This window comes from Neopelma chrysocephalum, unplaced genomic scaffold, assembly GCF_003984885.1.
Source record: "Neopelma chrysocephalum unplaced genomic scaffold, ASM398488v2 Primary Assembly neopelma1_91, whole genome shotgun sequence".
Taxonomy (NCBI): Eukaryota; Metazoa; Chordata; class Aves; order Passeriformes; family Pipridae; genus Neopelma; species Neopelma chrysocephalum.
In genome coordinates this window covers 5,611,786-5,637,622 of record NW_020897753.1, presented here as the reverse complement: position 1 = coordinate 5,637,622, position 25,837 = coordinate 5,611,786, and the positions used below count along the sequence as shown (strand labels likewise).

General features: G+C 41.2%; 1 long non-coding RNA gene across 4 annotated transcripts; it reads right to left on the bottom strand.

Annotated features, from left to right (window-relative positions):
- Positions 1-2,129: 2,129 nt before the first annotated feature.
- On the bottom strand, positions 2,130-25,581 carry LOC113972325. 4 transcript variants are annotated; one of them, XR_003535845.1, is made up of 5 exons: positions 23,630-25,155; positions 22,812-22,898; positions 19,879-19,937; positions 5,562-5,654; positions 2,130-5,152 (listed from the first exon to the last, which is right to left on the bottom strand). It is a non-coding gene; the product is annotated as an uncharacterized LOC113972325 (long non-coding RNA). The 4 variants fall into 4 exon arrangements; XR_003535844.1 differs by lacking the exons at positions 2,130-5,152; positions 5,562-5,654 and adding exons at positions 16,708-17,571; positions 25,162-25,581 and having other exon boundaries at positions 23,630-23,853; XR_003535846.1 differs by lacking the exons at positions 2,130-5,152; positions 5,562-5,654 and adding exons at positions 16,709-17,571; positions 25,162-25,581 and having other exon boundaries at positions 23,630-23,740.
- Between the last annotated feature and the right edge of the window lie 256 nt (positions 25,582-25,837).

Below are 25,837 nucleotides of genomic sequence, written 5' to 3'. Positions count from 1 at the left end.
CTGATGGGCCTAAGGTTGAACTAATAGGCAAGTAAGATGCAGTTTAGCTTCAGCAGGTTTTAAAGTACTAATGAGGCACAATATAATGAAGTTAAGAACTTGTCAAGACAGGCAGTTCATATAAAAAGTTGAAACAACCTTTACTTTTTTTTTTTTTGCTTAAAAAAAAAAAATCCAAGATTATCCCAACGCTGAGGGGATTTATTCAAGTTAAATATTTTCTAGATTATTAGAATTTTTAGGAAAGGCTTTTTAGAACTTGATGCCCTAGTTGAGCAAGGGGCAAAATGTATCTGTCTGACTATCAGTAGGTCAAACATGCTTGTAAAATACAGAGGTTTTAGTTTGCAGAAAGGGTGAGTTGGCTTTTGTGTATTCCAATCTGCTTTTTATGCAACTGCTTGTCTATATTTAGCAGCTTGGCAGGCTGGGAAATTTTAGAGCCCTAAAAGACCAAATACTGACTAGTCACCATTTTAACTTTATGGCACTTTCCTGGAAGAACAAAAATGCAACATTCTAGGTATTTTAGTAACTACAGGATTGATTGGAACTTCATTGGATTTTAACTACTGCGTGCCAGGCTGTTGTGCTCGGCGACAGAAAATATTTCATTTTCATTTTCTGACATAAAAGCCTAAGTGTCCTGCTGCTGAGACGTATCAATCAAAGCAGGGGCTCCGATGGAATCTTATCCTGATGCTGGGATGAGAGGGAAAACGAGGCTTTAGTTCCCAGTCAATCGGTACCAAATGTCTTCCCAGGCACTAACAGGCTCCTGCACATCCTCGAGCAGAGCCATTACCTCAGGGTTCATAAAGTGGAACACAGCACTCCTCACAAGGCTGGGGATTTTTTTTTTTTCTTGAGAACATAAAAATGTTGCTTGCATTGAAAAGGGAAGATTCCAACTCGCTTTGAGAAGGTTCATTTCCAGGCAGGCGTTGCAGACAATTAAAGCCCAAGTGTTCTGTGGACAGTGCTGTCTCACAGATGTTGGGAGAAGGGTTAGAATCTGCCCAAATTCTTTTTTTTTATTTTTATGGAAAGCACTGGAGAGCTGCAGAAGTGGGTGGGGACACTGTAGCCATCACATTAAGTCTGAGGGGTTTTTTGTGACCACCTCTCTGGCCAGGAGGCTCATGATTACTGTGGATAAGTGAAATGAAGTATTCCCTGCACTTGAAAAGCTCTAACAATTGTAATGCTGAGGAATGAACAGAAATGTTTAATTAATAAACATCCTGGCTTATATTACACCTACACCTTAACTGGGCTTTTTCTTTCTAACTGAGCTGCACATGGATCTGTAGTGCCAGGCTTTACAAATTTAATACCAGTGGACAGGACATCCCCCAGGCACCACTTCCAGTGGAGCACAGATACTTTTCTTCCATGAGAGCTATTCAGTCAAATTTCCTCAGTCAGCTGAAATATTCAAATGAAAGTTGCTGCTGCAATTACAGAAAAACAGAAGTTTGGGGTTGGTTGTTTTTTTTCTGTGTCTTGCCTGTAGTAAAAGAATAAAAAGATGACTGAACTGCTTAAACAATAGAAGAAGAAAGTATGACCTGCAGGGAGAAACCCAGGCTGGGGGAAAAAGGAATGGGAAAAAAAGAGTCCAAAAGATGAAGTGCTCAGGCTCCAGGCCACTCTGCTGCTGATTTCCAACCACTTGGTGTGGGAATGAGAATTTCCCAAAAGGCCTCTATCGCTCAACCAACCCAAATTTGACTTTTTGCTCCTCTCAGTACCAGAATCCTTCAATCCCACAGTGTAGCCAGGCAAAGGCTCCATTTCACAGGAATGTGGCATCTTCTTGAGTGACTGTCCCAGTACAGGAGAAAAGGTGCCTTTTGCACCTGCAAGCCACAGAAACCATTTCTGCACATGCTTTTGATGCTTCTCCTGGCCCACTGCCAGCTCCACCCCCTCCCTGCAATGCACCCAGTGCCTAAATTTTCCTGACCCAGAGATCTGAGCCTGGGCAAAACCTAATCAGTGAATATTTGCTAAATTTTGATGGTTAAGAATTGCTTCTTAACAAGTTGCCCTTCTCTAAGGGAGATGTGAGTCAGAAACCCAAAGAGGCACAAACGAGCCTCCAGAATTGGCCCCTGGCTGTTGCTATCAAGAATATTTGGTACCACCAACCCGGGAAACATTTCCCTCCCACACACAGTTACACCTCAGCACTTTGCTTTTGCTGACCCTTCCTCTGCAGCTGCTCCTCCTCTAAGTCAGTTTGAAAGTGCTGCTGTGCTGGGCTTAACCCTGACCCAAAGGACAAAAATCCCCGTCCTGCCAGGAATGCTGCAGCTTTTGTGCTGGTTAACACTCACTCCTTCCTCTGCCCACCACATCATGGGGTTTTTCTGGATAAAGCAGCGAGGAAGAGAGGGAGAAATCCAAGGAAAGGAATTGCTCTGCAGGCTTGCTGCAATACAATTTATGATGCTTCCTGAGTAAGGCTTCCTTTAATATAATTGTTGAGATTTTCACAGTAATATCCCTTTTTTTTGCTAAGTGAGGTAGATAATATTGACAATGCTGCCAAGTAATTACACCAGCAAAGCAAATCCATGGCATTGTGCCCCTACAATTCCTCCTCTGGCTGCCCAGCATGCAGCTCAGCAAGCAGGGATACAGGCCACTGACAGTAGAAGAAACTGCTTTATTTCTTAATTGTGAAGCTGCAGGTTCCAGAAATGCCCCTCACACTTGCAGCGCTTCCCAAATAAATAATTGAGGGCTTCATAGCTCAGCAGTGTCACCACAAGAGCACAGAATGCAGAGGGGAACAGGCACTTGGTGACACTTGGGGCAGTGTGTGGGCACCAAGCTTTGGTCACCTGGTTCCTTCCCTCACCAACCATTTGATCAGAGCAGAGGCTCAATTAGTTGTGGGAACTTGCTCTATGGCTGATGAAAAGGAGCTCATAAAAACACTTGAGCCAAACTTACATTTTTCTCCCAAATTGATGCCTATGATTTGGTGACATTCAGGGTGACAATAGAAAAAGCTCTGGAAGTGAGTAAACAGCAGCCATCTCCTGCATAAGCTCATGCTTTAGGGAAAGGTTGTAAACTCCAGCTCTCACAAAGTCCTCACCAGCACAGGAGCATGGAAGCCTTTTTTCTTATGCATAGGGACTGACTCAAGAGTTTTCTTCAGCTGGGAATTTAATTGCTCCCAATTTTCTAACATAAATTACATTATAATTTACTCTGGTTAAGAAAAGGTAAGGATTTTTTACCGTTTACTTTGCTAGGAAAAAAAAGTTACAGTTAAAATTGCAGCTATCTGCCCAGCTACTCTCTACCACTCTTCTAAAGGAAGATTAAAAACAAACAGCCAAGATATCCCAAAAAAATCAAAACTCCAAGGATTTCATTTTCAGCAACGGGCTGAGCTGTGCAATTCCTACAAAACTCATCATCACTGACCTCAGGACACCTCTGATGACATTCCACATTTTCCTACGGCAACCACCTGTGCTGTATTCTGATTTATATGTGGAGAGTTTGGAATCGGTCCACTGTAACTGACCACTTCAATTATTGGGCCCTTACTTATTTGAATTATTAGTTCAGATTAATTGAAGAAGTTTGTGCCCAAGCCAGTGCTGCTCTTTTAGCCCCAGAGAACCTGAGCCAAATAGTAACATTCTTCAGAGTAACTGAGATGAAATTTTGGCTCACCGTCTTTAATTTTTATTTTTAAAAGTTGTAAATATTGCGTTAACTGGGTTATATTATAGACGGTGATCTCTTTAATTTCCACTCTTTTTATGGTCTGTTTTTTGGTACAACAGTTGCTGCCTTTTCACTCCCAGCAAATCGAGCCCCAGAATTTAAAGTGAGATCCGTGTATAACTATATATACATATATGTATATATGTGCTATAAAAACCACAGCACAAATATCTGCATATGCTGCGTGCTTTAAACACATTAATCTACGGCTCTGAAAATATCCAGTATGTGAGCATTCTACTTTTAGGTCCATGGTATTTCAAATGGCTAAGGCTGGCTTTTTGCATCGCACAGGAGGCTTTTTTTCTGTCGCAAAAATAATAACTGTAAATCTGTTTTCTCATGCCCAAGTAGTCCTTGATGAGACACGTAAGGAAACGCCGTGTGGATTGTCATGAGCGGAGCAATAATCATAAAATTAGAAACAAAAGAATGAGACAGAACAAAGCCCTTTTTTTTTTTTTTTTAAAAAGATTCTAAATCACACACAAAACATTTGTTCTGCTCCAGCTCTTTGTGAACTAATTGGCTCTCCTGGAGGGACAGGTAATTGTACTTGACTACACAAGCTGTCCTGAAGCTCCCTTGGAAAGCTCCAGTAAGCTTCCAGTGTTAGCAGCCATCAAGGATTTCACAGGTCAGGCAGCGGATCGATATAGCTAAAAGCAGCAGGGACTGCAATGTCGACAGCAGGTTTCAGAAAACGCTGCAAGTGCCAGTTTGTTCCCCTTCATGCAGAAGCTCAAGACAGCTTAATTAACCCTTGGAAAATACAATTTATCCAGAGGCTCTGCGGGTCTGTACTGGGCCTTATTGGTGAGCTGATAGCGGAGATAGTGTAGCTGGCAGCTCTGAATTCCCATTTCCCCCTCGTGTGCTGTGGCAGTCGGGATGCAAACAAAGCCTGGCTTTGGGAGGATGTTGCCCTGTCCTGAGGAGCTGCTCCAGCAGCCCAGGGAAGCAGCTGCTTTGTTAGAAGCTGGTGAGTGCAGCAGGAGCCCGGCCCGGCAGAGCATTGATCACTCAAGGCCTGGGCTCTGTGTGTGTGTGTGTGTGTGTGCAGGGAAAAAAGAGAGAGGGGGAAAGAGTCATCTCCCACAGGTCTAAATGCTTCTTTGCCCTCTTGTAAAGATGTTCCCTTGTTAGTTGTCTACTTTTACTGTCTTTTAATACCACACGGCCATGAAAAGTACAGACAAGGTAATTTTCCACATCCCAAAACACCTACATTTTAGAAGACAAAGAACTTGCCAGGGGTGACAGACCAGTAAGAAGTGAACTTGTCTGATGTGATATTCAAATTTGTGTCTCCAATGTCAGGCCAACAGGCTGAAGGGTTTTTCCTTCCACAGCTCTTTTCAAGCTAAGGAAATCTTCTAAGACATGCACGGAACAACTAAGAAAGAAAAAATATTCGAGTCGCTGAGGCTTGGCAATTTTCACATAGAAATCTGCCTGTGAATTCAGGTCAATTATTTATACTATTAACTATTTTAAAATATTAACTATATTTCCATTAGTTTTTAATGGGTATTATTTCGATTAAAGCATGGAAATGTATCTTGCTCAGTTTATATTTACTTCCCCTAATGAATGAAAACCTGCCCCTCTTGTTTGGGAGCAGTGAACTTTCCCTGAAGGAAGCCAGGCAGACACCACTTCCTTTCCACTGCTTTGTTACTGGTTCTGATGGTGAATTGAGGAACATTAGGCAGATAAAATCAAATCAGAAGTTTGATTTGTATGTGTGTGCACACAGATCATTGCATACACTCACACATACACTTGCAGACTTGTGACATTACCTGGGCAGCTCTGAATCCACATTTTCATCTTCAATAACCACTCAAGGCACAGGAATTTATGATGAAAATGCTGAACAACAAGCAATGAGGATTCTAAAAAAGCAAAAGCAGGCCAGACTGCTTTTGTATCAACACACTCAGAAAAATGGCACACAAAAAGCCCTTGACAGAATTATTTAATGTATTTATGTCACTGTCCCCCTATCCAAGGAACTAGATATTAATTTTTCAGGATAGCTTGTAGGAGACACTCTGCCAGAGGGAGAGGAAGATGCTGCTTGAAGGTCTGCAAGCAAAGGGTGATGACAGACACTTGACACATTCCAACCTGGGGTTTTCCCACCTACTGGGGAGCCAGGAGGGTCTGAGACGGGTCCATCTCACATTTGTATTAATGACAGGCAAGAAAAAATAAACATTATGGATAAGGAACTTGGACTTCCCCCTGGAAAGGGCAGTTTCACACAAGCAAAACCATCTTCAGAACAAGCACATTGCACTCTCCACGAGAGAAGAGGGTTTTGCAGATGAATTGGCAACAAAAAAAGACATAAGTAGGTGACAGAAAAGAAGTTTTATGGACACCAACTGCAAGTCTGTCTCCAGAATCTGAGAAAACATCCTACTGCTTTCGAAGCCTTTCCTTCCAGTTTGGACTCCGACCAGAACACGCTTGGAAAGACCACAGAATCCAGCTGGCTATCCAAGATGGGTGACATCAGGAAGGATAAAAGAAGCATTGCTAAACATGTTATCCCAGTTCTTAGGAAAGCTTGAAACTGGACTGAGATATGTGAAAGAAAGATTTATGATTACTGCTCAAATATCATCAAATAAGTGAAGATTTCTGACTCCAGAGTATGTCCATGGAAAGGTGCTGAGGTGCTCAGGGATGAAAAGAACTTTCTTTTTCTCTTTCTACCTCTGTTTCTGTTTTTCCTGTCACATTATCTTTTTATCTATGCTGCCTTTTTACTTTTGTTTTTACAGTTTTGGGGTTGAGATTGTTTTGCAATATTTACCACTGCAAGGACCTGTGCCACAACACAGCCACTTCTGACCAGCTGTGGGGTGTGTGACAACAATCACAACATTTGTAGTAAATGCCACAATATTCTTTTGTGCTTCTACAGGAGGTACAGACCCTCAAGGAGAGCCCTGCTCTGACATATTCCAAGCAGTGCTATTCATTAGACTCTGTAAGAGCAAAATCCAAATCTGACACACCTCCAAAATTCCATTTTAATAATATCAACAAAGAGCTTTTACAGTCCCACAATACAATTTAAAAACTAAATCCTCCTGTTAATTATCAGGGAGTGCAGGCTCTCCGAGGTTGAGTACCTATTTCTGTTGAAAGGTCGACACTAAGAGCTCTAAAATCCACACACTTGCTCAAATTGCCTTGAAATTTGGTGTGCTCCTGGGGATCCCAGGCAAGGTTACACTCACAGCCTTAGGGGCACGTTTGCCTGGGCTTTTCAAGATATGCCTGAAAAAACAGCTTTTCCCGAGTGATAAAATGCTGATAAACTGGTTTTACTATTCTTGCATATCCTTAGTGGGTCAAACTACAGTTTTATACAATGTTTAGATGTTCTTAACATTCAGCATTGGGCACCCTGAGGTCAGTGTCTAATTCCCAGTCCTGAGAGATTACAGAACATATCAGGATTCTGAAATCAAGAGTGGCTTCCACCTTACTGACCAGCTTTAAACTGACTTGGAGGGTACAAGAGGATGTATAAAATTAACCTGCTCTATGCCTGGTGGCAGTTTTCCTTTAAACCTGCACAGGAATTCTGAAAACCAACTGTGTTGGTATTGTCAGTGATGCAAAAACCTTTGACAACAAAGACATATTTTATCATGTGGGATAAATACGTTGAAATATTTTTTAAAAAGCAAGTTACACACATGAATTCTTGCTTTGAAGGCCAGGGAAACTAATGAGGGAAGGTCACAAGACTGCAAAGAACATGAGGAGATAAAGGAGGAAGGGGATGAACACCTCTAATGCTCTTTTTCTGCTCTGTTAAATGTGTTTCAGAGGCTCCTCCACAGCTGGTTCAGGTCCTGGGGAAACCCTGTTCCTCTGGAAAGAAAGGATGGGTGTCCAAAAGCATGTTCTATCCACAGGAAAGGAGTAGAATTTTAAATCTGTGAAAACCAGGATATCCAAAAGAAGTTAGCTGCCTTTTCTCTCTAGGGTGGGTTGGCCAGACCTCACAGATGACTTGGATAAAGACCCAGGGAAAAAGGCAACAGCAGTGGGCTAATAAAAAGTCATCAGGTTCCAAAAAAAAAGGGATTTATTACCTTATTTCTAAAGGGATATTGGCTCAATGAGACAAGAGGAAGGGCCTGGAAATTGTGACTGGGGAGACTCAATGTTTTTAGGAAAGTTACAGAAGACAGACTCCCTCGCTAGTTTTATACGGCATATTTAAAATTCCTGTAGCCATCCCACAATAAAAAAACACCAACACCACCCAAATGTTGGGCAATGTGTCATATTTGTGATTTCTCTGTTAGTAAGCAGGAATTTCTGATTACACAAAGCATCTGCTTGCTGATGGCGTTGTGAGGAAAATATGGTGGAGTTGATGACCAGACGCTGAGTTATTTCCCTGCAACAAGTTGCTGAGGGGCTGTCTCGGCTCATCAGGGGGAAAGAGACTTGAGCTTTAATGTTGTCTAAGCTCAAAAAGTCTTAAACTCCTGCCTGTCCCTGTGTATATCAAAAGAAGACTTCATTTGTGCTCCCTGCAATGGGATCAGTTTGTTGGAATTGGCAGTTTGAAGAGTCACAGGCCCCTCCTTTCCCACCTTTACGTGCCTGTAATGCTACCACACAAAAAAAAACCCCTCAAAACCAGTTTGTACATTCTTATATATGTGAAATAGGATGTCTGTGTATCTGCTTTAATCAGTAAAAAGTTCTGAATAGTGGTTTAAAAGATCCCCAAACTGTCAGTGTGGTCAGGCTGAATTAACTTAGAATTTCAGGTGAAAACAGGACTTGAAGAGAAAGTACCCCAGAAGGAATTTTCCCAGAGGAAACTTTGCCAGCACCAAAAATGGGTCAGTTGAGTTTGTGCTTGTACAATGTTTAGTCTAAGAACTCTTGATATGGGTATCACTTATTGCAAGTGTGACTTTTTCTGTCACTGTTCCAGAGAACAGTGAAAATCATTATATAACCTTTTGGATTTGTCCTAATTAGATTTTTAATATTTCATTCATGTATTTCCCTGATGTATCACATAAAAATCATGCAAACTAAAAGCTTACCAAGCCATAAATTCACTCCTTTCAAGTTTTGTCTTTTTTAAGTTCAGTGTCTTAACTCCTCTAACCTTTCATCACCATCATCCACACAAGGCCAAATGATTCTGGAAAGCCAAAAGGCATCAGGAAGGTCACCAGAGCCATGAAAACTGTCTGCCATTGCTCTATCCCAGAATGGGGAGACACAGAGGAAGGGCACAGAATAAACATGGATTCAGGTCAGGAAAAATCACCCTCCTGCTCCTCTTGCTGCCAGAGAGAGAGAGAGAAGAGAGTCTTGCTACTCCTGAAAGGAACTTTTAGACTCCCTTTGCAGCAGTTTAGGAGACCTGGCCTGAACACTCCATGAGAACTAATTTGCTTTTCCAACTAGCCAAAATACACCAATGACCAGCCACAGCCCTGAGAAGGGTCATGGTTGGTGATTTTACACAGAGCAAAGGGATTTTTCCAGAAGAAAGGTTGTAGTTGAAGGGGATGGAGTCCAGGACTTCAAAATGAAGCACCATTCAAATGCACAGAGTCAGGATTGGAAACACAGGATCTTTCCAGTTCTTCCTGCTCATAAAAGCAGGACCTAAATGGTGGGAAAGGAGGAGAGGCTGCTATGCAGCCACCTGGGTGATGCTCCAGCTATTTCTGTCAGCATCGGTGGGACACAGAAACATTCATTAAATATTAAAAATACTGAAAACTATTTTCTCTCTTATTTTAACACAAAGAAGTTCTCCTCAGGCACTTCACTGCAGCTGGGTGGCTCAGGCAGTCTGTGTCTGAAGGGTGAAAGAAGGAAAAATAACACAAATGGGATGATGAGCAGTCAGCCCCTGACACGAAGGCTGGAGAAGTCACCAACACATTCCTGCACAGCCACAACAGCTCACAGAGCCACAAGTCTCTGCTAACACCGAAATTTGGTGCTCTAGGTAACTACCCACAGGGGAAGTTAGTCCCAGTTTTCCCTTCAGAGGTGGTGTGGCTCCATTCCCTGAGCTTTTTAAAGGCCGGCCCTGGGAAACAAGCATATGGAAGAGGGTTTTTTGCCTTGCTAGGAAGAACACAAGGACCATATGGTTAGAAAGGGACAGGCTTCAGCTTTTCTGTCAGCGTGAGGACTGTGCACACTGCAGCACAGAGTAAAGCTTCTGAAAGCTGTGGGAGAAAATGGTTAGTGTAAGCTATTAACTTGGTAATTTTCTGCATGTGCTGGGCAAGGATCCTGGGAAATAGCAGGACTCTCTCTGCGGTCACGGGGACTGTAAAGCAACCCTCAACAACTGTTTAGAGAGGAACCTGGTTTAAATCTTGAAAGCCTGGAATCACTTTATTTAGTCAGCAGTGGGGCAAAAGATGATTTAGAAATAGCTTCCTGGTGCGTCTGGAAATACATCTGTAGTTCATCAGAGAATGGAACAAACGCGGCGTGTTCCGATGCAGGAATGGGGTGTCTGGATGATGTGTTCATTACAGGTACAAATTAGGAAGCTCCTTTGGGAAGATCAGGCTGTTCTGAAGGTCACTGGCAGGTCAGGTTTACTCCAAAGCAGCTTCTTTTTACAGAACCTGGAACTAACACACTTGTATAGGCTGGGCTTTCGTTCAGCTGAGTTTACGTTGGTGTTTTGCTTTCTAATTTCAGAAGAGCCCCAAAGTCAGGCTTTACTTTTGTGTCTCTACAACATTTAAGGACTTCACGCTGCAGTGCCACCCCTGGGCAGAGCTGCCCCTGCCACTGCTGTCACTCTGCTCCTCAGGGGAGGCTCTGAGCCTGAGCCCTGTTTCACTGCAGCTCTGCTCCAGCAACAGGAGGCAACGATCGGCACTTTTTTGGCTCAAAATCCTTAAGATCATAACACAGGTAATAAAGTTTATTACATGGTCCTTATAGATCTTCTTTAGTCTAGCAAATACAAGACAATACTAGAAAATAGCAAGAATCTGTGGACACCTTCAGTTCACACTTCTGCCAGGATCAGAACCTGAGAACTCCAACTTTCCAACCTGCGGTTGTAGGTCACTGCTTATCATGGGAAACACTAACAAGTACTAACGGATAAATTGCTTTCAGAAATTAACTCTTCTTTAAAGCAAAACAAACAACCAAGCCACCTCCAAGACCCAAACAAAACTGTCCACAAACATATCCTTTAAAATAAAAGAGGATGCTCTAAGCCAAGCTCTCAGAAAGCAGGCTGGAGGCAGCAGAAACACAGAGAATTTGGGATGCAATTTTTAGCTGCCATTACACACAACAGGTCCATCCCCACAGCAGTTTCCAAGAATGAAAATTCTGCAATATGAAAAACTGAATCAGGCTGTAAATACACCCCAGGGATGATAATCCTGTCAAAAAAAACTGTGTCCAAGACTCAGCTGAGTTTCCTTCTGAATTGAAGAGCCAAACACTTTAAGAAGAAGAGATATGGACCATATTTTGTGATGTTTTTGTATAATGACAAAGGTCTTGTTGATAGAACTGCTTGGAAGAATCTTTGAAAATTTTCTGCAAGAATAAGTTGTGCAGGAAACCTTCCTTTAATAAACTAAGATTTCATAACACTAATAGAATGTTATACAAATCCTTGACTAAATTAAAATTATTCTAGATATGCTGTTCTGTATGTTACAATTTACTCAGTGGATTTGTTCAGAATTATAGAAAAATGACGAATCATTAGTAATTATAATCCCTAAATGACAATTTTAACAAGGGGGAAAAACCAGAGGAGAGAGCAAAATAGTTGAAAGAATTTTCACTTGATTTAAATTAAAGTGTACCTGTGAAAAGCTATTTTGGTAGTGAGTTGGAATGCTACACGTCTCTCACACAAGGTACCATTCTATGGATTAAAATACAAAAATATAATATTCAAATCTGTTTTAAACACATTCCTTGGAATCCAGAGATCATCTGGTATTTCGCTGTGTTCCTGAGCTTTTCTTGGAAATCAATGCTTTTATTAAAAAGAAAGCAACCAAACAAAAACCCAGCTACAACAAACAAAACCCCACAGGGATTGAGATACCCGGGGGAAAAATGCACATTCTTAGGACTGGTTGTTGTACAACTTGGACAGGCACCTGCAAAACATGCAGGTCTGATCAGAGTCTAAATACTGATACAGGTGAGTTTGTTTGGCTCCCTTTGGTACCTCACACTGCCAAATTTTCATTAATTAAGTCATCACAGTAATTGTCTGTGGCACCTCGATGAAGCAGAGACCTGAGGTGACCTTTAAAGGCTGGGAGTGACTTCAGTGCTTGTTCTCTGCTTTCACCTGCTGCCCTTTCAAAGCAGTGCAAGTTCTTGAACAGGTTTTTGCCCTCCCTTTTATGATAATCCAGAGTCTAAAGCTTGGTGCAGACAAGAGACTTGTGAGTAGTTTGATGCACAAACTACAAAGCTTTTGGGGTTTTTTTTGCAAAACTGCCAAATCCTCAAATGCCCTTGTGTGTGAGTGTCACGTGTCACTGGGGACAGTCCCTCCCACACCAATTATAACACAGGAGCTGCTCTAAAATAAAAGACAACCATGCAACAAACTTGCCTGTTCTAACAAGAATAAAACTCTGAAGAACAGCAAAAGAATAACTCACGGAACTCTTGGACTTTCCAATACTTTGTCTACGTTTCTGTTTCATCTGCTTGTGTTCCTCGACTCGTGCAAATGCCAGCATGAAAATCACCCCTATAAACACGGCCCTCTAAGCATTTGTGGGGTTTGCTGTGCATTTTGAACAAGCTTTTTGATATTTTCATTTTACAACCAATTAATGAAAGCCCACTCTGAGCCATAAAGAGGAAATAATGTCAGGTTCTGACAGATGTTTTGCATGCATTCTGCATTTATTACAATGTTTTCACTGTAAAGTTGGAAAGAGAAACTGCAAATAAGGGTTTGTTTATCCATTGCACCTTAAAAATGCATCTTGGGGAGCCCTCAGGAAAATAAATGAAAAATCATCCCAGGCATTGAAAACAAAGTTCCTTGAAGTCACAGAAGTCTCCAGCATTCCTGCCCAAAAGAACAAGCAACTGTGTTCTTTCCTGAAGCTCTTTTACTTCTCTTTTTACAATCTCTTTAAACCTGGGATGTAAAATGTCTGTTATTGTTTTTCCACTTACTACACTGGATGTCCTTTGCCTTGTGTTCCCTGGATTTCCCTGCAGGAATCAGGAGCTGGATGACTGTCACCAGAACCTTGTGCAGAGGCTCATCTGTGGCTTTATCCCCATGATTATTGCTTGCAATGGTCTCATCAGGCTGTTTTGTCCCCAGCTACAATAGGAAGGTGGTTTTTAAGCTTTCTCTGTTTAGAAATGACCTCTTTGTCTAATCCATAAAACTCTTTCTTCCCTTAAACGTTCTTCTTTTAAAAAGGTATTATTATGGCAGCAATAATAGTAAGAACAGTGATGAAATTAAAGCCTTGCATTAGACAAATACAAAAGTATCACAGTCCTGAGGAATCAAATACAGAGAGTGTTTTGGAATTACCTAACTCTTCCTTTTGCCAAAAACTAAGCCTGTATCAGCACAGAAAAACTGAGGACAATAACTAACTTGCAAAAACTAGAAATGAACCTCACTCCCTTGTGCATTTAGCTATTAAAAAAAGAGATTTAAAAGCCACAGTGGAACTCCACTAAAGAGTCAAGGAACAAAGCACATGAGAGCTACAGAATGACAAGATCATTGATAGCTTGAGGGAAACTTTGAGAACTTAGAAACAGAAAGAAAGTGCTGTGAAAATTAAGCAATTCTAATTCATCCAGTTGTGGGGAACAAGTGCCTTCTGCAGGGCATTAATACAGACTGAACTGGTTTCTTTTTGGATTACAAAATCATGTAAAACTACTGAGCACAACTGCTATGGAACTAAAAATAATGCATATATCTGATTAACAATACAGTTGAAAGGTCCAGAAATTCCAGAGCTGTGAAGGCTGTGACAGCCTCTGTGATCATCTGTTCTAATAATCACAAGCTCTAAAACGTCACCCTGTAATTTCCAAACCCAAGTCAGCTAAAGGGGCTGAATTTGTGGCCTGTCATAACTTGGTGGGATGGAAGAGCTGATAGAAATTTATTTTGAAACAAAGATTACTTTTATAGCCTGTCAGCAGGAATTAATTTCATGAGATCCCTTCAAATCTTTCTCTCCTCTTCTGTAATTCATATTTTGTGGTCAGTACACAAAGCAAAGCAAAACGGTTTCTGGACATTTTAAAGTCATGTGATGTTTGGAAAGCTGAAATATAGATTTGCTTCCTCTCTCCCAATCCTGTGAGTTGAAATCCATCTGGAATACCCTCCTTATACAATGTCCTTACACACAGCCCCTCTATGGTGTTGGTGCTGCTCTGCAGTGTGGGTAACATTTCCCTTGGCTGCATTATTGCCTCTTTACCTGCCTTGGGGACAAATTTACACAGACCTTCCTTATGGATTTTCTGCCACCTATTAGAATAGGGAATGTAACTCCATTTGCTTTATGCATATTGTCTCTCTCATTTTGCATTCAGGTGCCCTTCACTCCTTAAGAGCAGGGTCAGCTCTTTAACAGAGGAAAAGTGCAAGCCTGTACTTCCCAAGCCAGAGGGGAGGGGATCCAGGTGGCCATCCTTGCTGGATTACACATGGCCCTTGTAGAGCTCATAATGGTTTCATAAGAATGCAAATACAAATCTATATGACTTTATAAAGCCACACAACTGTTGTACAGCTAAAGCTACTTCTTTCTCCTTACAATGTTTCATGCCCACCTCTGCCAGAAATTTAGCACATGCCAACCAAAACCTCTCCCCAGAATTCCTAGGGTGTCAGCTGGTTTCTAGCTTGCTTTCCCCAAGAATTAACTTCCCAGGTGCTGAAGTGAACCACATTAACAAGAAGGATACAACAGAGAAGACCTACTGGCTTCCTGTGCATGGACACAGGCAGTGGGTACCAGGGGAGCCTGGAAGGTGTGTTTTTTCCCTGCTCCAGCCCCACAGGGCAGGCAGAGAACCGTGGGTGGGAGAGTCCCCGTTCCCAGCCAACAAGTGACAGGACGAGAGGAATCATCCCTAAATTGCACCACAGGATGTTTGGATTGGATATTAGGAAAAAATTTTTCCATGAAAGGGTTGTCAAGCACTGGAACAGGCCGCCCAAGGAAGTCATGGATTCACCATCCCTGGAGGGATTTAAAAGAGGAGTAGATTTGGAACTCAGGGACCTGGTTTAGTGTGGCCTCAGTAGTGCTGGGTTAACAGTTGGACTTGACCATCTGAAGGGTCTTTTCCAACCTAAATGACTCTGTGATTCCATTCTGTGCGAACAAGGGGATGGACTGGGATAGATTATTAGAGCTTAATGACCCCTTGATTAATTTGTTGTTGACATTTACTCCGAGGAGGCAACAGAACAGAGAAGAGAGCCATAAGCAAAGGGAAGGCTGTCTCTGGAGACTGTCAGGGTTTGGTGTTTTCAGTGCTTTCAGTGGTTATGCTAAACAGCTGTTTCATTATTTATGTAAAAAGCAGTAGCACATGAAGGCTGGGATTCTTGGAAGGAAATCTTTTTTCTTTTCTTAAAGACATGCCTCTGGATTCCTGCAAGTGATATTTACATCCCTAAGGGATTTCCTCAAATGCCTTCCTATGCCAATCTACTTTCCATAAAGCCCCGATGGGATGAACCACTCAATTCCAGCAGGTCACTGGAGTGATGTAATGACAGTGTCAGGGACAGACACTCACACAAGGCAGTTCCATCTCACACAGGCAGAAAAATTGTAGTGATCTCAGCTGACTTCTATGATTTTGTGACACTGTAGATACCAAAGCGAAATATAAATAGTCTTGAACTTCTATGCAATATTAATTTACACCTTCAAATTGTAACTTCTGTGTATGGTACAATTAATTCCTTGACCAGTGTAAACGCCCTCATTAGATGTGCTGTGTCACAAAAGTTTCTGTATCATCCAAGGCATCAAATCCCCAATGAAGAAATTAATACAGTACATTACACCATAATGCACAAAGAAATCAGATGTTTCTTACAAAAACTTTAGAACCACAATCCTTTTACATCATGTGCAACTCACAGACTCTCCTGACTAAAGGTGGTAGTTTAATAGTAATGTTTGGACTTGGGCCTGTTCTTGCTTCACCTTTTCTTCTACATTATGGATGCATCTCCACCAGGGGTTTAGTTCAAATCAGGGTTATAGTTTCAAAGCAAAGCTCCTGATTGTCTCCCCTTACCATGCCTTGGTTTGTGGTACGAAACAGTTGAGGAGTATGAGAACTAATTCCTTCAGGAGTGAAAGAAACCATGTGAATTTTGGAATGAGTGTGGATCCATCTAGAAAGGTGAGTTCTAGAACACTGATGCTGTTGGGCTGAGTTGCCTTTCTCAACTCTGCACATCAAGCATTACTGAAACCCAACCCTGTGGTGTCCCTCCAGGGTGAGTAAATCTGCTCCATGTATTCCTGATGCTGGGAGCAGAAGCTGAATGCAATGGCCCAAGCACAGCACTGGTAGGACAACTGCTGGAAAGCCTGACTTCTGCTCCCCTCCCTCCTGCAGCAGGACATGGAACTGGAATGCCAGCGAATGAGAACTGTTGCTAACTGAGCTCCTGCTCAGAGGGCCCAAAGTCCTTTGGACGCCCCAGCACTGAGGGAACAATTTCTGGTTTCACACCCCCTTCGATGCCCTGTTTGCAGCTCTGAGGGATGGCTGCTGTGATTTGCCCCACTGCCCATCCCCTGGCTCGCTCAGGAATTCACAGTGCCACTGCTGTGGCTATAGAATACCTTAAATATCGGCCACACAGTCTCCACTGAGCACTTAAAGCAAGTCTGCAGTGTGCTGTAGCAAAGCAAACAGCTGCACCCTGCACAGAACAGTTCAGAGCTCCAAATGAAATACTGGAATGATCTCTCCAGTGCATCCAGCTTTATTGCACAGAGAGATGAGTCCATGAAGACTGTATACACAGAAGCATTATTTTTTGATGGAAGTATAGTACTTAGCTTTTAGAGAAGCAGTGCTGCCTGGTTTTCCTGTGCTCCACTTGTGAGCACCATGTACCCAGCTGTCCCTTTTCCACAGCTTTATGTCTCATTCCATGTATTATTGATACTAGGGAAAGGCAGAGCCACACAGGAGTCAGAACTCGTTTACATTTCAGTTATGTGGTACAGCTATTGATGCTGTTGTGTCAAAGGTATTTCTGTTTATTCAGCACTCTTAGGACCCATGGAGAATGCAAATAAATTTAAAAAAAAAAATGAAGCTTCAATTAAAAGAGTTGTGATATTTTCCCCAAAATATATTACAGTTCTATATTGATTTAATGGCCTGTTACTTTTAAAGTGACCGCTTTTAAAACAGTTGCACACAGTTGCCTTTATCACTACAAAAGCACTGTCAAGTGTAGAAGTATGGAATTAGTGCACTTATGTTAAAGAAAATTAAGGCAGAATGCCCATCTCCTTAACTTTATGTTCCCTTAATAGACACTCATTCTTCATCTTTTTCCTTTCAAATGTAAGAAAGCTTGAAAGACTTAAACCAGGTTTCGTTTAATAAGAGAAAATAAGAAGCCTGCCACACAGAAAATTACTAAATTATGCTCAGTTTAGGGGTTCCACTCTTCTCTTTTGCCTCAGGCTTTTGGGACATTAAGGCCACGTTATAAATCCTGGTCAGTGCTTTTTTCTAAAGAGCAGAAATGAGAGTTTATTAGCATCACAGTGGTTGCCTCAATAATGACAAAACAGTTGCTCATTACTGCTCATTAGATTCATATTAGATTCATTTGCAACAGCAATACATCTTCTATTCGGCCTCGATTGCAAAACAACAGATATGATTTGACACCTGCTGTAGTACAGAATTCATTAGAAAGTAATGATACAAACAGGATTTCAATGGATGGACTTAGTCTTCTGCCCAGATCTGATGGGTCTAAAATTTGTCATGTAATGTAGAATTTATATAGGATAAATACCCCAGCAGGCAACCAGCTCCTTTAAATCATGTGCTCCAATAAAATATCACACCCAGAAGCAGAGAAGCCAAGAGCAGACACACAAACAAACAAGCAAATTCCCAGGCCCCTCTGCAGCAGCATACATTAACTGGGGCTGTTGATATCCCTAATATGGAAGTTAGTTACTAATTTTTAAAGTCACAGAAAAGTGCAAAAAAGTTACATTTTCATCAAAATATTAAGCTGACAAGTAAACAGGTCCAATTTTCCCTTGAAAACTTCTGGGACAAACTGAGCCCAAGATGTTACTGAAACACTTGTTAAATGCCATTGTCTTAATTTACTGGAATAGCCATTATTGTATCTCTACACTTTGGAAGCACCAAACTAATAACGGTGCTTAAATTGGCTGAAATCACTTCTTTTCCTAGGAAATCCTATGGGGAAAAAACAAAATTATCTCAAAACTCATCAGTTCTTGCCCTTTTCTCCTCCTGTGCAAGGGATGAAAGTATATGCAAGTAATAGGTGTTCACATCATGAAGCAGAGAAAGATGGCTTGATTGCAAAATCTAGCCCTGAATACCCTAAAATCTTATAATATCTACCTATAATACACATCATAATACCTTCAGCCTCGTTATTACCTTTCTGAAGGTACAAAACAAATATCCTGTTTCTGTTCTCTGCCCAACTATCAAGTTAATTAATTCCCTACCACTTACTGCCCATGCAAAGGTGTTTCTGTGTATTCCTACCCCTCAACACACCTGACATATGAAAAACCTCAGAATTCTGCTTACTCTGCCTCTGGCAAGAAATTTCTTCACAGTTTCTCACCAAATCTGTTTCTTACAAGAACTGCTCTCCAGCAGAAGAGTTGCTCTTCCCCTCCATAATCTAGCTCTGCTTTTCACAGAAAAACTGGATGTGATCACTGCCCTCTGCATTGTTTGAGGCAACTTTCATGATTTAACACTTACAGAATGTAAAAGTTGAATTCTTAGTGAAAGACTACCAAAAATGTATGCTGAATTTCATCATAAAAATATCTGATTTGATACAACCTAGAATCAGGCCTGACTTTTCTTCAGACATCTAAAGTCCTGTTACCTGCTCACGGTCATCCTGTGATTCTCCTCTTCTTCCTCCACACCAGCAGTTTCAAGGAGCAAAGCCATAAGTTTTGTACCATGAAATTCTGTTTTGTTTCTCTCACACCAGTACTCCAGTGCCTCACAACTTTATTCTTCAGCAAAGTGGTAAAGGACACATCTATTTTGGTTTTGTTGCTCATGAAATCAGTACTACTGAATGAAACAAGTCCTTTGGAGATCCCTTGGAAACTGGTAACCTCTCTGTCATTTGCTATTTCCCCTTTCAGTTTATTACTCCCTGCCCACTGTTTCATACTTTTTGCACACATATTCTCCAGCTTAATTAATAGTTTCCCATGTAATTCTGCATTAAACACCTTCAAGTCCAAATGAGTTGGTTCTATCACACTTCTCTTGTCTAGCAAATCAGTTTTCTTAGCAAAGATAGATACCAAGTTATTTTGGCACGATGCAAAGCAGCAGTGCCTTTTTATTCCACTTTCCAGTTATCAGGATGGACTGTGATTGTTCTTTCTTTCAAAATTAGTTCTAAAGCTGCAAACTTTTGAAGTCAGGCTACCAGATTTTTAGTGGCTTATATCACAGCCCTTTCTTAATTGTAAGTATTTCCTGTGTGGCAATGTGTGATACTGGACATACATATTTCCTTTGGTTCTATAAATTATGGAATGGAAGTTGTCATCTTGACTCTTGACTGGCACAAACCATTCAAAATATGTGTTAAACAGAAAGACTGCTGATAAAACAGGGTTTATAAAAGGCATCCTTTAGCTAAGTGGGCACTGTTTTCTCAGGAATTATAGGAACTTTTTAAAGGTTATTTCAGTGTGTGATCTCGTATCCCTGCTCTTTATAGAGAAGACTTTAGGAAAAAACCACATACAATTCCTCTGTGAGGAGTATTTCAAAACACACCTGCCTTGGTTCAGCCAACCATTAGAACAGCAGCTCCAAGCCTGGATTTTCAAGAGTCACTATAAATGCAAATCAGAAGAGAAAAATAAATTAATTGAAGCGAACCCTCACTTGACTAAGATAACTGCTTTTAAAAATCAGCTGTTAAGAAAATTCCTGGCCTGATTATTGAAGAAATCAGAGTCCCAAACCACCAAATTCTCCCATGTCTTCTCTCCACTGTGATTCTGCTCATGGAATTGACCCCATGGCAGTGGGGAGTGGAGCACCATCAGGTCAGGACAGTGCCTGATAAATTGGGAAAGCCTTTCCTGGGAATGCTGGACACGTGACACATCACTATTTTATTAGGCATATCATACACTAGATTTGTCACTTCACCGCTGCTTTTAATGAAAAAACTCCCAAACACACCCCAAAACCAAAAAACCAAAACACAACAACAAACTGAAAGGAGTCTTAATAGTCATTAAAATCAACAGTTTTCTGATCTCTCCTGAGAAAAAAGGCATTGGCACCCTGTCTCCTTCCTTCTGCATGGGATCTGAGACTAACAATGCAAATATATTAATATTGCATGGTCAGGGCTACTTTCTATTAATATGCCATTAATAAAACAACCTTTGCACTACATTTAAAGATCATGAAGATCAATATTTATTCTGAGGTCAGGGGAAAAAAAAAATCAATCTTGCAGTAAAACGAGTCATATTTAATATATCCCCTCATCATAATTAAGTTTATACATAAAAAGTAGCATTGATATGTGAATAATGAATGCTGTGACAGATGAGTTTCCCTTCTTGAACAACTTCATGTGGTTAATCTCAGAAATGGAAAGACTGAAGTGATTATATGCACCTTCTCCCTGAGTGCTTTGCCAAATTCCTCTTGGCTTCTCTAAACCTTTTCACACACACTGTGCAAAAGAAGTTACTGCTTCTTGTTGACCAAGAACACTGGTGTGCTACTACTAATATTCCTGTAATCTCTTTATCCCATTCCTGAGAATCTCAGTGCCTCCAACCAAGCCACCCAGAGTGCTTCAAATGGATAAAACGACACAAAAATGAAATTATTCGTGTAAAGTCAGTCAGTAGCAGAGCCAGGATTAGTCCCATAAGGGAAATCATTCCTGATCCCCCTCTCTGCTCCAGCCACTAGACATCCTGCTCTCCCTGCAAATACAAGCCATTCCCAGAGCAGCAATAAACTCAGATCACCTCTTCACACATTTCTGACAGTAAACATGGAAAAGAAAACACTTTTCCTTCAGTGCTCAGAAATAAGTGCTTTCTAAAGGCACGAGCAGGAAAACCCCTGACACCCAACAGACAAGGAACACACCCAGGGTCTGACTGTCTTCTCAGCTACAGTGATAGGAACAGGGATGATGAGAGGAACAGGGAGTCACATCTCATCCCAACAGCCATGAAAACCAGGAGAGCAGGAACAGGCTCAGGGACAGGAATCCTGGCCCTGGCTGGGCAGATTCTGTAGCTCATTCAAAAGCCACACATCCCTTACTTGCTTCAGGGCTTTTGGTGCTTGTGTTGCCAGGTTTGCCCTTGTTGTATCGGTGCCCTGATCTGGTTAGTTCAGAACTGGGGCTCAATTCCATGGCATTGGGAGCAGGGGGAGTGTTAAAGGAGACTGGGTACACATATTCCAGAGGCTAAAGTGGCCCCTCTAGAAGTGTGGGAGTCATTCATTCAGGCTACTCTACATTAAAGCACGTCACCCACTGCCATTGTCATCTCCTGTACTTTACCAGCACTTTTCAAATAATTTTCAGTATTATATTTCAGATGAAATTCCCAAGATCTCCAATATTCTGTATTTTCTTTCAAGAGAGGAGCATTTTCTTACCTGCCTTTTAAGAGTCTCAGCTGTTTTCCTCCGCTCTGTTTAACATGTAAAAGCCTTTAATACTTTGAACTTACCACGAGATGCAAACTACAAGAAGTGTCTACATGAAAAACCTTAATCAGTCAGGAAGTTGGTAAATGATGTCTCCATGCCATCCATATTGAGTGTCCATTACTCCTGGACATAGCACATTAACTGACTCATTAGCTATTGCAAACCATATGGACTTAGGTTTGGGTGGGTTGCTCTCCTAATATCCTGAGGTGAGCTGCCTAATTATTGTAATTAGGTGATCTCAATCAGGGGGCCAGTCACACAAAATGGAGTCAGGAGCCTCAGAAATGGGTGTCAGCGCACCCAGACAATGACTGAGTTGAGCAACGTGGCCCCTGGATGTTGGAAATCCCCTGATACCGCAAAAACTAATTACTTCCAAAGTTCTGAGGAAGGGGCAGCGAGCACAGTGACAACGGAACAGGCACAGCCAGAGCAGATGCACCAACACAAATAGGTTTCTCAGCAGAAACTGGGAAACTTGATGCCTGGCTGTCAATGGTCTTAATACAGAGATGTTACATCTCTAGAGTAAATTTAGCCATGATATTTTAAGCAACAGTAAGGTCTGGAGAAGGGGGGGGAATTAAATGTGGAAGGGCTAAAATGTCAGCGTTAAATACCACAAAAGCATCACAATGCAACGGTGAGAGAAGCTACAAGTGCTCACCTCCTGCAGCAAATCTGAGGGGCTTTGAGTGTGTGACACTGCAAGATTTCATATAATTGACTGCAACAGTCTATATTCAAGCTTGGGTTTGAGCAGTGAGAAGAAAAAAAGATTAAAATAAAGGGAAGATGGACTGAATGTTCAATGCAGAGTGCTTTAAAACAAAGACAGAAACAAACACAGTTGAGCTGCACCCAGGATAAATCCTCCAGGGTAGGGCCTGTGGCCTTCAGCTGTTTGCAGCAATGTGCCAACTGGAAGTCAAATAACAGCAGTCTGATAGCATTTTTGGTTGATACTGGTAGGATTTGTACACTTTCACTCTTATTAGAATACACACCTGTCTCCTGTAAGGATTCTTGAGTCTGGCAGTAGTGGTGGCTGTATCACCTTGAAGGGAAATTGCTTCTGTAATAATTAGGCTTTCCTGAAAGAAACAAAACCAAGCAAAAAAACCACACTGCTATCTCTAATTATTTTGGCCTTTCTTCCCCCCTACATCACCTAATTTGCTAATTTGTAGCAACTTTGAAGGCAACAGAGGCTTTAACGTGCCTAAATGAGGCTCACATTTTTTGGGAGGGTTGCTAAAGCCCTGCTGAGCAGGGCAGGAGAAAAAAGCCTTGTCTCCAGTTCAGCCCAACAGGAAAAGAGGATTCCTTAGTCCCACCCACAGACACAGGGATGTGCTATTTATAGGGCTAAAGGGCTGCTATCAAGTTCTAATCTGGTTAGAGCCTTTCTCAGGTAAAGCCTTGGGGCTGTTGATTTTTAAAAACATGTATGTGGGAATTTTGTGTTTTGCAGTGTCCAAAACGGACTTGTAAAAAATTTGCTAGTGATGTTCACATACTATTTTTTGTGGCCTACTAGCTACTGTTATTTATTAATAAAGATCTGGATTTAAATAATAAACTGATTCTTTGGGAGTGGCCTGGTATGTGCAGGAAACTTTTCCTTTTAGTATTTTTTTTTTGTATGAGTGATATTATTAGTCTCTATTGCGTTCCTGTGCAATTGCCTTTAAGGGTTTTAAACTCTTGTAATGACTGATAAAAGCTTGAAAATCTTTAACTTCACACCTATTCTCTTTCAAAAAAAACCCCCAAACAACCCAACAACCCCACAGTTATTTTCCATGACTTGTAGGATACACACCTTAAACCCTTTTATACGACAGAATGTTAAACTGTGCGAGCTGTGAAGGAGCTGCAAGTTATCAAGGATGGCTCAGGCTTCAGATATTCTTCCATCCGGATGAAGTCGAAGCTGTAAATTTGCAGTTTCTTTTATTAGTACAAGAAAACTTTTATTTAAAAACCTTAACTAACTCTGCAGGTGTGTGTTGTGGGAGTCGAAGGGATGTCATGGGGTCTTGTTGCCTAAAATGGAAGAAAAGAACTTTCTGGACAATATTAATATAGACAAAGACTTCAGTTTTCAAAACCAATAACAGATTGCATTATGCTACTGTATCCATTAGCAATTAAATAGACCCCTGTGCACCTATTTTTACTTTTAGTTTGGCTATTAGCTTATAATGGCTATTTTTGAAATAGCCTTTTTTTGATTACTTCATTATTCCTCAGAACTGCATGAACTTGTTTTCTTCTTTTGTGATCTTGCTCATGAATAAAAAGAGCAAAATGAGCTCAAAACAACTCATATTTATAAGCTGAGAAGTTTTGCATTGAGCCCCAACCTCTCATTAAATCAATGTGTCCTACTAATTTGCTGGTGTTAAAGTATTCTCAGTGGTTTTGTGGGGACAAAAGGCAATTCCAGTTCTAACATACTTACAAATAAAACAAAAATAGGAATATCTAATCAGTTTTGTTTCTTTAGGATCATGTCTTTTACTATTCATTCATACTCAATCTATTTTTTTTTCCTCCACACAATTTCTACAAATTTTGAGTCTTTTAATTTATGGTGTTTTCTCCTGGATCAAAAAAAAACCAACAACAAACTGTCTTGAGATATGTAACAATGTAGATGTCTGCTTGCTATGTAATACTATCACTGGTATCTAAATGTCTGGATGACAAAATAAACCACATCTGATTTGTTTCACTTTCTTATTCTGGTGAAATTTTGTGGGCAGGGAAAAAAACTCGGAAGCAGGAAGATCCCCAATACACTTTTGTTTCAGTTTAATCACGTGGACACCTCTTTGCAATAGCTCAGCAAAAAAAGCTGTTTTCTTAAACAGAGGCTTATCCCCTGATTCCCAGGCAAGTATTTAGAAACAATTCACTTCCGAAAATATTCTTCACCCCTGGCAGAATAGTGGTTTCATCCCAGGTAACAGATACCCCGAGCACTGCTCAAATTGAATAAAAGTGTGAATTCTCTCCATTAGTGGTGATGGTTTCTTTGATGCTGGACTGGGCATCTGTGGTTGTTTGTTTCTTTTAAGTAAACAACAAAACCCCAGCACCACCCTCTTACAGTTTGACAGCTGTTGCTAAAAGGGGAAACCCTATGAAATGCTTTATGGCAATCTTGAATTTGTACCCTTTATGGCCGAGCTTTCTGTTGGCAATTTTTCAGCTGGTCCTTTCACTGATGATAAAACCACAAGGCCTGCAAGACTGGTGAAGCAGAAAGGGTTGTTACATTAAGGCTTAATTTACCGATAGCAATACTGACTTTGCAGTTATAATCTGTGTCACTACTTCTAAGTTCACCTGCAACTTATGGGGTTGCTGAAGATGTTCTGGATTTTAATTATTCTGGAACTTTTTTAAAACTTTTTTTTTTTTAAATGACTTAGAAGTTTTAAACCTTCCGTTTTGTTTTTCTCAAAAGGACTTGTTGCCATGTTGTGGTGGCCCCCAGTGAGCTCCACATGGGGGAACGGGCCCTGACAATAAAGCAAAGCTGACACAAAATGGCGGCTTGTGCTCAAGATGGCGGCTTGTTTATCTGGGATCTTGGGGAATTTAAAACCCTCCTCACTGTGTCCTTTATTGCCAAGGTGATGGGGCTGATCCACCCCTGGGTCAGATGTATGTCTCCTTGAGCACTGGCCGACCCACCTGAGGTGGCCATTGCCCCTTCCCTGTGCTGTTTTGGGGTACCTGTCTTTCTGTGTGTAAATCGTGATCCCTATCGAAGTGGCCTGAAGGGTGGCACCATGTCAGCTCTGTGATTTCACTGCACCTCCTGAAGGGTTTTGCTGCACCCCAAACCCCCTGTGAGCTGAGGTATTTTTTTTACCTCAGTCAGGAAACAGTCTGATCACCTACTTCACTAAGCACCAAATAACTTTAAAAAAAAAAGTTTCTAACTTGCAAAACCCAGATTAAAAAAGCTGGAGAGCTGGAGTGCCCGAGGCTGACGCAGTTTTACGTGCCCTATCTG